At 39.5% G+C, this 13,195-nt stretch overlaps 1 protein-coding gene across 1 annotated transcript in view; it reads right to left on the bottom strand.

The window, feature by feature from the left end:
* Positions 1 to 13,195, bottom strand: part of DACH2 (dachshund family transcription factor 2) — a gene marked incomplete at its 5' end in the record, with an annotated part of 315,957 nt that overhangs the window by 32,065 nt on the left and 270,697 nt on the right. The gene's annotated exons all lie outside the window — the stretch shown is intronic.

Here is a 13,195-nt window from a genome sequence, read left to right as displayed (position 1 = left end):
GCCCGCCCGGCTTTTGCCGCAGCAACCGGGGTCCTGCACAAAACAAGACGCGCGCCCATCTCCCACCCTGGGGCTTAGCCAGCCCGCAGGGCGCGGCGGCACTCCTAAGTGCCGCCGTTTAGATAGTGCTGGTATCTCCGGCAGATGTTAAAGGTCACAGAACCGAACCCTAATGCAACGGATAGGGTTCTGTTCGGAACCCTAAGAACGGGTTTGGCTAAAAAATGGTCCGAATTTGGCTTGTCCCAGTCCTCCTCCCCTCTTCAACTAAGAAGGCAAGTAATAGGCCATCTGATAGAAATGTTGTCCTGGCGTATCGATATTACATCTCAGTGACAGAATGATTAGACTCATATATATCAGCATTACAGCAGCTCTCGGTGTGGAGAGCCGCATGTCCATAGCAACGTAGCACAACTCTTCGCCACCAAATAATTACATGATGCTCTGGGGAAAGACAAGTTTTCCTAGCATGCAGCCAATCTATCAAAAGGGAAAACTCTTTCTGACCCAAACGGCAGCTGCGATCAGAGTATAAATGTAAGCTAACCACCAAGTAGTCCGCATCCACTACTTTGCAACCTAATAACTGTTAAGTCTACTGCTGTCACTTATCCTATGCTCTTTTAAAAGATCAAAAACTGGGGAAAGGAAAGAAAGAGGAAAACTTCCTGCAGAAAGCAGCAGCTATCTGACATTAATCTACTGCATTCTTCCCTCGGATCAGGCCGAGTGCCGTGTTCGGCCACGGGGCCGGCAGGAGCTGGGCTGCCACAGGCTCCAAGCCTCTCACCTCACCGGCGCAGCACCTCTTCGGTGACCACCTCGTTAGCAGTGACTCCCAATACATATCTGAGACGAAACATCACTCGGAAAAAAAGTGTTAAATTCAGTATTTAAACCACAAGAGGCTAATTCGAGGGTCCTGTGTTTTCCTCTAACAGGTTACTAGTACAGTGCAGGAGTACAATTCCCAGCAACTGGTCAACGGTTTTCCTCTACTCTTCGCTCTGCTCAAGACCTCAAGCACCTGTGCCATCAACCTGAAACAGCAAGATGCATAAAGTTATGCTCTGCTACAGAATGCGGCATGTAGCAAAGTTTGGCAGTAAAGCCCTGTTGCTTAGGCTAATTTCATTAATAACAGCCTAATATCTGCTGAAGACAAAGCACAAAAACTGGAGAACTGAGCAATGAAGAATGAAGATTGATTTTATTTTTTTTTTCCTCACAGCCATATACAATCCCATTCTTTTAGTGATTTGGCATTGCAAACCAATCACTCTAGGAAAATTTAGAGAAACTTCATGAACCTTTTGCCTCTAAATCACTATCATTTATAGCAGACTAAGACAAACAATGCCACTGGCATCATCATTACTAAATAAAATCTACTAAACAGATTTTTGGATAAATCTCTTGGACTTACATGCTTCTCAACAAAAAACAAACCAAAAGAAATTACAAAGAAACCCAGTACTCCAGACCTCTTACGCATTCACAAACAGATTTCAACCCAGCCTTGGATTTGGTGGGTGCCTGAAAAATCCGACTTCATGGACGCACCACTTTCTGTGGCTTCTAGATTTGGCAGCTGGTGCCTGGAGAGGTGGGGAAGTGCCACGGCGAGATCTGCAGGTAGCTCCCAAAGAAAACCAGAGGGGAGAGCAAATAGCACCATCTTAAGCATCCTCCTGCTGCAAATACAGAAGTTGCAAAACCAACAGTGACCAAAACCAGGAATACCTTGCCCATATTCAGTGAAAAAGTGAATAACTAAAAAGTATCAGACAGTTGTCTGCGTTTTCTCTTCCAAATGAGAGAAATAAGGCTCTGCACTCCATTAGTGCATCTGTCCTTGTAGTGGGATTCCCACCCGGTCAGCTAGGAGCATGAACTTACTGGTGTTTGTAAGTCATATTAAAAACTCTGTAAGCATAAAATCCTTCAAAAATGTTTACGTTTTGATTACTGCTACTGTGATTTATGGCTTTTAGCAACCAAAGCGTTTTCCTTTTAAAACTGGCTTACTCTCTTTGTGGGGCACATTATATTTTCCCTTTGGTTTATTCTACCTCCTTGCTTTGAAATTGTGCATTACTTGAGAGAGTAGCTGACATACTCATTCACGATAGTGCACAAAATGAAGCTTAATGAATCCCAAATGCAATGTACTTCATGTGCTAAAATCAATGTACATTGCCTGCTACAGTATCTCCCTGTGAAATTGAGGCATTTGCTCAGAAATTTCTATCTCAACAGGGTCTTTTCTTTTTTTGTAGTGCTTAACTGCCTTTTGTCTTCTTTTGTCTCCCTCCAGTGTTGCTCAGATGGCAATCTTTTATTCCTTGTGCAAACTCATTTGGAAAAAGCTGGATGGGCTACAGCTGTGTACTGCTATGTAAGGTCTAATACATGTCAAGCAGTGCTTTATACATGCTGAATAAACACAACGAAACAACGTTTTAATTGATTATTAAAAAGGCAGGGTTCTAGACTGAAAGTAGTACTTAAAATCAGATTTAATCAGCAAGTTTTGTAAAATTCTGAAAGGTATTGATGCTGTACACACTGCCATTCGAGCTCTAAAGTTTTCACAAAGGTTACTGCAACCCAAGGTGATGATGCTGGTGATGAAGCTATTTCTGGGTGGTTTATGCAAACATGCAAGTCTGTAACCGATGAAAAACAAGCAGTGCATCAAAGTATTAATGAAACAGGAACCTTACCTGGAAAGGTATTTTCCCAACATATCCTCCAAGAAATTAAATAAAATACATGTTTTTCAAGAGCCAATCTCTGTTCAGGTACTGTGGAACCTTTGCAGCTCAGTCATTCTCTAACAGTACAATATGTTCTTGCTTTTATGATGCATAAAGTCTGGATTTATACTCTAGTAGTAAATACTGACTTAAAATCAATCTGCATTGCTTCTGACAAAGGTATCTAAGTTAGATATTCAGTCTAGAACCGTAGAAGTCTCTTCATATGATTTGTTTAAACCAACATTAGACCATGCAACTAAAATTTTTTTCAATATCAGAAATACTACCAATACCAGTACCGAAAATTAAGTAATTGGTAATCAAAATAATTGTGGGTCCGAAAAAGGTGCCTCTGACCCTCCACAGGACACTACTTGGGGAATCACAGATTTTTTTGAAGGACTGTTTGAAAGTTTGGGCAACGATTAATCTGAAATGAAATCGATAGTCTAAATTCTTCATTATACCAATGAACGTTCTCCACTGACTATTTCTCTGTGGCACCTGAGGAACCTATGTGAAAAAATGCACTGTGAAGCTACTAAATTTTTTTTTCTTTTTCCTTCAAACAAAAAATGCCAATGTTGTCCTGAAATTTAGGTTGTAAAAACTGGTAATGCCTATTAAGTGGCAGCATGAAGAACCTTCATTAGCTTGAAGTACATGGATTATCAATCAAATGAGAAATAAGCATGGAGCAGACGAAAATGGCAAACTGCGATAATTGCAAATGATGTTTTGTGCATGATTGTGTCTCAAGAATTGTTACAGGTTGCTGTGGGGAAAAAAAAAATCATTTGTATCCACAGTCCAGAATAATATGGTCCATTACAATGATGTACTTTTGAGCAGAAATGTCATTTGTTATGTTTCACATTGTTTCTGTTCTATCTACTGAATCTATATTTTGTTTTATTTTTTAAAAAGGATGAATTCACTTTAGAGAACTGACAGCTTATATGAATATTTTAGTTTTGCTTGCAAGTAACAGGAAAAAACCCGTGGCATAAAACTCAAGCTCCAAGTTCCCCAGAATGCCTACTGAGAATAAATTCTATGTTTATTTGTATTTCATTTTCCTTGAACAACTGCCTTTCCCTTGGGTATTTATTAAAAGCATAAAAAGAATGAGCCAAATTCACTTCTCAATAACATCCATTCAGCATTGTTGAAGCTTGTAAAATTGCCCTAGACTAGCCAAGGGGAAAATTTTACTCACTATTTAGTAAATATATATAATTTTTTTTCTGGTTGAGAAGATGTATTGTTTAATCTTTAAATTCTCTGTCTGCTCCTGCTTATCCAAGAAGAAAAAGCAGCCGTTTTGTTATAAATTCGTGACCTCACATAGGAATACATATGATGTATATGCTCTATTCACTCCTTCAGTTGTGGGTTACTCGGGGCTGTCCTACACTATGCATTTCCCATTGGACTTGTTGACGACTCAAGCAAAGTTTCCATCAACCCCACTACACAAAGAACTGCTTTCGTTTCCTTCTGTACTATTTGCCTGAAGATTCCCAGAAATAATCTTGTTTGACCTACATTTTAAAATCCATAGACTGAGGAAGGGTTAGCAGAATGGCTTCAAGTGACTTTGGCCATCGGGAAGTTCTATTCTCAATGCAAGGTTGGAGGAGCATTTTTATACCGCAAAGGGTGCATGACAGAGACATCCACTTTTGTTAGCAACTAAACCAGCAAAATCCACAAAAACTGCAACGAAACAGAAGCTACGGGTCGGGCTAAGACCGCAAGTGAGATGGTTCACAGTGCAGCAGCCCATTTGTCTCCACACCGTGTCCCTCCCACCTTCGGCACCAAGTTTCCATCAGGCCAGGCTGGGCTACCCAGGGTCGCTCTTCCCCTGCCAGTGCGAATGTCTTAAAACTGTCTTGATACCATACAAAATGAAAAATCCAATGCCCGTTACATAAGATCACTTCTCCCACTGCAGTTGACCATCGCTGTGCTTTTTGTACGGTTTGATTATGTCTTTTTCAATAGAGCTTGCAGGAAAAGTCATTCGACGCTACTGTTGTAGCACGCAACTACAGCTCCTAAATGGAGTACGTGGCCAAGAGCAGGGGTTAGTGTTTCTTGCCCGCTACTCCCCAAGAAATGACAGTTTATAGCTTGTTAGTAGAAAAATGATGTCTTTAAGATCTAAGCCAATGTTTTCAGAAATATTATGGATTGTCTTTATTGCCAGCACAACAAACCCCCCAAAATATAATAGCAAGTAATGTGACCATTGCCCTTGGCAGCACCATTAAACTGGGCAGTGAACTACTTCAAATAGCTGCGAGTGTTAAACATTAGTTCTGCCTTAAGTAGGTTGATTTTAACAGTCAAATGTGCACTGCAGTCTATCTGAACATTAAAAGCACCTTTCAAACTTAATTTTACAGAAATGTTAACGACCAGAACAAACTATTGAAGGCAAAAAAGAAAAGTAATTATTTCAACAGATGAAAGGAAACAGTAAATTAACACTCTTGTTTTAAAAGGGGGCTCAGTAACTTATCTGCTTTAAGGAAATACCATTAACTGAAGGTACTATGGATATTTTACTTCACATGTTTATGGTTTGGGGTCTCTTTTCTCTTCTGGCCTTTAAAAATGAGGTTTGAGGCAAAAGGAGAGCTGTAAATCTTTAATCGAAATACAACAAGTTCCAGAAATGCTTTATCGAAATCATAGCAACAGAATTGGTTCCTAAATACCTACATTACGTGTCATGTACACACATGTATATGTAGTGAGAGAAAGGAGAAAAAAAAAAGAACAGAACAAAGCCTTCAACAGCGACAACCTTTATGTCCACAGAGGCCTCTAAAGACTAAAGAAAGAAAAAAGACAGAACCAGAATGACTCAGAAGTACTCCTAATATACCACCAGTGCCTACGTACATAAAAAAACATTAGGGACAGCTAAACTAATCCTATTACTACATTAAAAATTATCTAGGGAGAAATTTGTCATAGCTTAGAAAATGTTAAGCTGCTTGTTACAAAATACAAAACATACCAATTTTTGTACATGAGCTACTATTCAGTGCAATTTTGAAAACTGTTTAAAAACAGTCACTGGCTTGCAAGCAAGATTTTCTTACCATATGTGTTGCAATATGGAAGCAGACTGTAGACGTTTCCAAAAAGAATTTCAGATATATATTTTAAAAATGTTTACAGCAAAATTTAGGTGATCATTTTTTTTTTTGTGGACATGCATTTTCCACACAATAAAAAATGTACTAATATAAATGTGGGGTTTGAAAATAATTTATTTTGCATAATCAGCATAGCTACATATGCTTTTCATTCTGAAATCACTCATTCGCAGACTTCAAATGATGAAATGGTAATTATTCTCATGACTTATACACGTCCACTAAGAAAATATGGTCAAATGTAAGGTTTATTCAGCAAAGCTGCATTGCTGATGAAAGTGGCTTTAATCTTGGCTTTTAATTAATAGTTTTTCATAAAGGATACTTTAGTAAAGATATGATATTGCATTGCATACATAGCAGTTTGCAAGTGTTTATGCACATTTCTATAGATACTTAATGCTATACACACACACATATTTTCCTAAAACATATATGACCTAAGAGGTAAGGAAAGAACTGCATTCAGAATTTAGCAATACGGAAGTAAATCGAGAATCAGAAGGTCAGGAAAAACTGATGATGTAGTCTCAGAAAACCCTGGCTTTGACAGTAAAGCCAATTTAAGTAGTTCCCATGCCCTATAGCACAGCTCATCAGCCCCTCCTGTGAAAATCTTTTGCATGCCTATTTTTAAACCGCATCATATAAATAGAGTCTCTTCACTAACACCTCTGGATGATATAGGATTATTATTTTGGGGAGACATTTCCTTGCTTAAGGTATTTTGATTTGGAAATAGACACAATCTGGTTCATTCTTACACATTGCTTAAATCATGGCAGTTAATGTCATTTCACATAAAAATACGAGTAGGAGTTAAGGCCCCCCCTTTTTTTTTTGCTAGCTGAACAAAATATATTATCTTGTCTGATTTAAAGAAGAAATTGAGGAAAGTGTAGAAAAGTACACATAGAGTGCAGCCTTTGATGGACAGAGTATAGGTAGGTGACATCTCAAGGCTTCGCCCTGGTGACAGCAGGAGAAGAGCCTGCCCTGGCACTAACCGGCAGGCTGACACCGGGGCTGGAAGCAACCGTACTGATGTGACCAAGACAGAGACTTGCCAAAGCAGAAAGGCAAGTTTGATGGGAAGACACTGCATCAAGGCTATGTCAGGAGGGCAGAACATCACAGACTCACAGAAGGGTTGAGGTTGGAAGGGAGCTTTGGAGGTCATCTCGTCCAACGCCCTGCTCAAGCAGCACCACCGACAGCTGGCTGCCCAGCTCTGCCTGAAAAATCTGACTGCAGTGGCAGAGAAGGCAAGGTAGACTTCAAACTCAGGACTTTAAAACTGGCTAGAAAGAAATAAGGTATGACTGGAAGAGGGCTGGCACTTAAGCAGATTACTGGCGTGAAAGAAGAAATCTACTCCACAAACTAACTCCCCCTTTAGTAGCCTCTGTTCATTTGAGGGTACTAAAGGGACAATTCAAGGAATAAGCAATAGCTGAAGACAACCCCTCAAGATAGGATTATATGGTGGAAACCCTTTAACTCTTGTATCAGACCCACTCAGAAACTGCCAGATACACTACCCAAATCAAGCTGCAGTCTGCCACCTCTGCATTGATCACCCACGTGTTGGATCAATCATTATTTGGTATTGAGTTGTGATAAATACCACCATGTTCAAGCCTTCAAATAGTAACTCCTACTTCTTCAAATACATTATGATAGTACTATAGTTGCTATAAACACACCTGCATCAGATATTAGGATAAGAAGTATCTGTGAGCCAGTGGTCTAAAATCCTAAGTTTTAGCTGCACACAGCGAGGTATAGACTTATTTAAAAATAAATGTGAAATTCAGTCTTCCACAAAAGAAGCAGTGTCATGAGAAAACTCGGGCTTTAAGTTTTGTAAACGCTGCGTTTTCAATATTAGAGTGTCAGTCTTCATTCACTCTCTGACAAGGTTGTCAATCAAACAGCAATCTAGTTTTGTAAGACTTTAACCAAAGATCAAAGCAATGATACTGCTGAGTTCACATTACCTTCCCAGAGATAACTACTTGAACACTTTCGGAGCACTGCATCGATATTAACTTTGCACCATTCCTTCCAAGCAAATAAAACAGTACAAAGTTTGACAGCCCTTCTGGCTTCTGCTCTCAGCCCTGATCTAAACTGAATCCCAGTCCCCATCCCCTCTGCCCCTTTAGAACTGCCACCTGGATATTGAAGTTGAGGATTGCAGGACTTGCATTCAGTTAAACTTTCGTCAATTAAAAAGAAAATGAAATGTGCTTTCTGTCTCCTTTGGGAAACACACTGAATGTCTTTTACTCAATAACAATAGTTGGGCAATAAAAAGATGAGTGAGCAAAATGTGGTGTATCATCGTTGTGCTTTTGACTTCAGCCCAATGGCAAATGAAAGGCATCCAAAATCAATTTCAAGAAGCTAATAAATTCAGTATGTGAAAGCAGTGAAAATATAACTTTTGCAGCCTCATCATCAAGCTGATTTGTAAGCAAAGCTGGGCCCAATTCCTGCACACTATGTCACCCATATTTTCAGTTTCATGCAGGTAATATACTATTTCTACAGAGTTTATATTCTGAGGCTAAACACAGAGATATATATATCTTCTTTCCACAAACATATGTCCTGGTAATATCATCATAAAAATCTGAATGTACTATGCCCAGGAAATCGTGTCGATCACTATCAGTTACTTCCTCCAGTAACAGTGAAAGAAAGGTGAAGGCTAATGCTGCACGCAAGGGCATGCTCGAAGCAGAACAACTGCCTTCCACAGCTCCACATAACTTTCAGAATAGACCTCTTTATGGCAGCACGGGGAGGTGGCTGTTGGGGTTTTTATTTGCTTGTTAACTGACTGAGAAGCTTGCCAGACCATGCCCATCTAAAGGCAAGCTTCCAAAGGGAAATGAATTGACTGTAATTACAACATAATTTAAAGTACTCCTTGAGCAATGCTGAATACCTCCAATGTATAGCTTCTGATCTTACTAGGAAACAAGACAGAGGGCTTCCACTTACTCCAAGCAGTTACTTCACATTTACACAGTTTCTACCATGACATAAGAGTCCTTGATTCAGGGTCAAGTCCATCCAAATGATTCAGTGGCAACTGCTCTTAAGACCTAACTGACCTTTACCACGGGGCTTTGCACAAGACGTGGTTTTGCAATGCAATTACAAATAAACTACTTGAGAAAGGGAGGGATGGCACAGATGTACCTCACATGGCTTGTAACGCCAGGACTAACTCCTGCAAGAGCAGTGACGACGCACCACCGTTGGTTACACACCAGACTTGCACATGCAGAATGAAAAATCGCCAACAACTATCAAGCCACCAAGGCATGTAAAAGTTGTACAGCAGGCCTGGGAACTGTGGGTCTGTATTGGAAAAAAATCAGAATTTCTGAGAGCAGCAGTTTCTATTTCTGACATAACCAATCTACGTGATGCCTTTTGGACTTTTTGTTGATCTGAACCAACTGCAGACAGCTATATTACAGAAGGTCAATTACACTTATCTAACTTACTTAGAAGTCATTAACAGTGTTAAAATTTTCTTGGGGTGTGGTACTTATTTAAAAAGAATTAAAAAATTAAAAAAAAAACCAACCCAAACCCCACACCAAACCCGAACAGGTTTCTGACCTTGGAGATTTCTATGTCAATATATGGATTTATTTGTTTCCTGTAGGAAAAAAAAATAAGGCAGGCAGGCAAGCAAGCTGGGTGCTGGATAGAGCTTGAATTGGCAGGGTAAAACATGGATAGAGAACGTAACTGAAGAATGATGGTGTATGTGGACTGGGGACATGTGTGAGTTTTAAAAAATAGCAGGTGGAGAAAACTGTGGAACAGAATTGTATTTAAAGGGGAGAAGTTAGAACTAGGTGAGAACAGTAAAGGAATCACACTAGGAGTGTAAAATATTGCTTTTGTCACTTCGTTCATACTGTGAACATGTCCATGTTTTTCCTTCCCAAGGCAGAAGCAACGGGAAATACTGTTCCTTCTTACTCTCTCTCTTCACCAGAGCATGATCCTCCTCAGATGGTGGCAGCTTTTGGTAGCCTAGACTGTTACGGGACCTGGGACAACTATTTCCTCACACTGCAGAAAACACTGTGCTTATTTTTCATGTTAGAAATATCAGATCTTGTTTCCTCTGTCTTCACTCTAGGATTTTACTGACCAGATGAACATGAGTGACTGTAAAACCCAACTCAAATCTGAGTTACACTGTAAAACCCTCTTTCTTTTGTATTTGTTATACCTATTTTACCTGTTCACCTCTAATGTTTATAAGCAAGACGAAAGAATAATTTTTTTAGTCTCAAACACTGTTTCTCCAGCTGAAGACAGTCTGTGCCATGCCTCCTCTCCACACTTTCAGCTCTCTAAAACACCTCCAGCAAAAAAAGAAAGTCTAAGAAATTATGTTATTGATATTTCTGTATTACCAAATAAGCACAAGAGTATCTTTCAAATCTCCTTTGCGGATAAAGCAGGTTACAAAGTATGTGTGTGTATCTACAAGTCACCTTTAAAATAACAGTTCTTCAGTGCATGTGTAACGGAGTCCCCTGGACTTTCTAACACTGCTTTCATGCTGTGTCTTTTTGCCTTTCGGTGCGATTGACTGCACTGCCTTGCACTATCTAGTAGAAACCTATGGGTCTGTGATCGTACACTGCCTGGTGGTCCGGATTTCACCAGAATGCAAATGTAAGCAAAAGGCATATGAGCACATATGTTTTAATGTGAAACAGAAGTTAAGCTGTGAACGCAACGCATCACCCTGCAACGAGGAGCTATGGTAGAAGCGAGTCCTGTCCACCTTAGCTGTCCCATTCGTCGCATCTCTGCGAACTCGCGCGCAAGCACAAGGGGGTACTGGCTGAGCCGGCACGGTACCGTTCTGTGGGGACTCCTACACACCACACTTGCGACGCGCTATCTTCCTCCGTACCCCAGAGCAGAGCAACATATAGCTCAGATCTGTTGCCTACTAGATGCATAGTGAACTACTGGTAACATTGCAAAAGCCCCTCTTTGATGTTAACACGGTTAAATAGCACTACGTTACAACTGTGTGTTCATAAAAGGTATTTAAAATGCTTCTACTTCTGAGCACCCTTAATGCTATGGGGTGCTCCTCCTTTTCAGACCTCTTGTCAGACTTCGCTAAGCATACAGTGACTTTACATATTTTTAAGCATGAATTACCTACAAAGACATCCCTTTTTGCCCATAGGATATAAAATTAATTTTCAAAATGAAAGTTTAAGAAGCTAAACTTTTCTGCGTTTCCTTTTATCTTTGATAATTTCACACAAAAATAGTTTCTCCTAATTCTGACAGTTTCTTCAAGTATTTGTAAAGACGGCACTTTTATAAAAACATTTAAAAACAAGAATATACTTAAATATAAAATGCCTAGCTGTATCCATAACTAAGTCTTCATTTATTTAAAAAGTTTTGATATTATCTCTATTATTTATTCTTCAAAGGAGAATAGTAATTAGAAAAGTTCTGCAAATTTGCACTAATGAAGCAGAAAAATCTACTATGAAGTAATCAATTTTATTAATTACCATGTAATCAAATAAATACAAAATGTTAAAAATGTAAGTATGCCTAGCCCCTTCTTTTTATGATTTTTATAGTAGTTTATGTAAAATTACTTGCAGGTTATTCCTAAGTCTTTATAACAACTTGAGCTGGGAACTGTAACTTTGCCACAAATTTGAACTTTTATCAATGAATTCATATTCCACAAACACTGAAAAAGAGAAGCCATTTAAATATGCAGCAAAATTACATAGTGAAAAAAATCAAATAGAGAACAGGGAGAATAAAAAGTAGATACAATGAGAGAGCGGTACAGAAAGAAAAAAAAAATATGAAGAGAATTTACACCATCCATTCTTGCCACCACTTACACCAAGGTAAGATTTAAGATAATCATTCAGTCCTGATGCACAGGCTTAGAAGCAATATTCTTTCAAAACATGGATACGTTCATTGCATAGGAGAAACAAACTACAGTGCCCATCCTGAAAAGCAGCAGGAAGGGTCAGCACTACACTATTTTTTCACAGCCGCCTCCATGCTGCAGCAGACGAATGCTGGTCTAGCCCAGGCAGTATTCACGGCTGTCTTAAGCAGCTAACGACTGTCAAACAGTCTCTCTTTTGGTCCAGGACTGCCCAAGTGGTCATGGCAGACACACCTCTTATTCTCCCACGTCTTCAGTGTCACAGCGGCCAAGATGAAAATGGTTGAGGGCAACAGGCGATTTTGTGCCACTGGGGACACCCCTGCCCCTTCACACTGCCTTCTGTCCCATGGAGTGCAACACTCTCACAGAGTCTAGCCATCAATATTTAAACTGGAGAGCAGGACATGCTTCATAGACTAAAACTAATTAATCGTCCGTCCAACAAAACTGAGATGCGTTCAGTGGAGTTCAAAACCTTTGACCGCAGCCAGAAGGATGCAGATCTTACTGCAGGCCACTGTTATTGCATCTTAACAGAAACACGGAAGAGTGCTGGGATTTGAGTGTGACCCACAGGACACAGAGATTAGGGGGGTCTCTTAACCAAAAATCGGTGAGGTCTTATTCTAACTGCAAACCCACATCGATACCTTTTCTGTTTGTTGATCTTCATCAATTGGCACTTGAAAGGAAACCCCAAGTCCTTTTTTGTTTACATCTTTTTTCCCTTCCCTACATCCAGCATCTTTTCTTGCTGTCCTCAAGAAATCTCTCCAAATCCAGGGGAAAAAAGGATGCCATTAAAAATTGCCTTACTACAGTATGTGTTAGCACCATTATATGAAATAATTGCTCCTTGGGAGATTCTAGACAGTCAATTAACCCCCAATTCACGACTCAAGTGGCAGAGCAGACACTCAATGAATAAAGGGTAAGGGTTCAATTCTCAATTAGGATGAAATTTTTTCCCTTAATAGTTTAATCTTGTGGTCAATTAAATCCCCCTAGCGTTGTATTAATTATTATATGAATTCTAGGCAACTTCTAATTTAAAGGTTAGTTATGGTGTACCACAACTGGACCAGAGTCCTGGACTTAAATTTTTCAAAGCTGCTGAAAGCCTATTCTACCTTAAGGGGAAAAATACTCTCTTTTGAATAAAAGACAAGGTAATGTCTTTACATTGTGCTTTCCTAATCTAGGATACTTGAAATGTCTCCTGTATTTTTATGCAAAAGATAAGATTGCAATTATGTCAT

Source organism: Haliaeetus leucocephalus, unplaced genomic scaffold (assembly GCF_000737465.1).
Source record: "Haliaeetus leucocephalus isolate CR32 unplaced genomic scaffold, Haliaeetus_leucocephalus-4.0 Scaffold340, whole genome shotgun sequence".
In the NCBI taxonomy this organism is placed as follows: domain Eukaryota; kingdom Metazoa; phylum Chordata; class Aves; order Accipitriformes; family Accipitridae; genus Haliaeetus; species Haliaeetus leucocephalus.
Note: the sequence above shows the minus strand (reverse complement) of the source record. Positions and strands in the feature narration are given on the sequence as shown.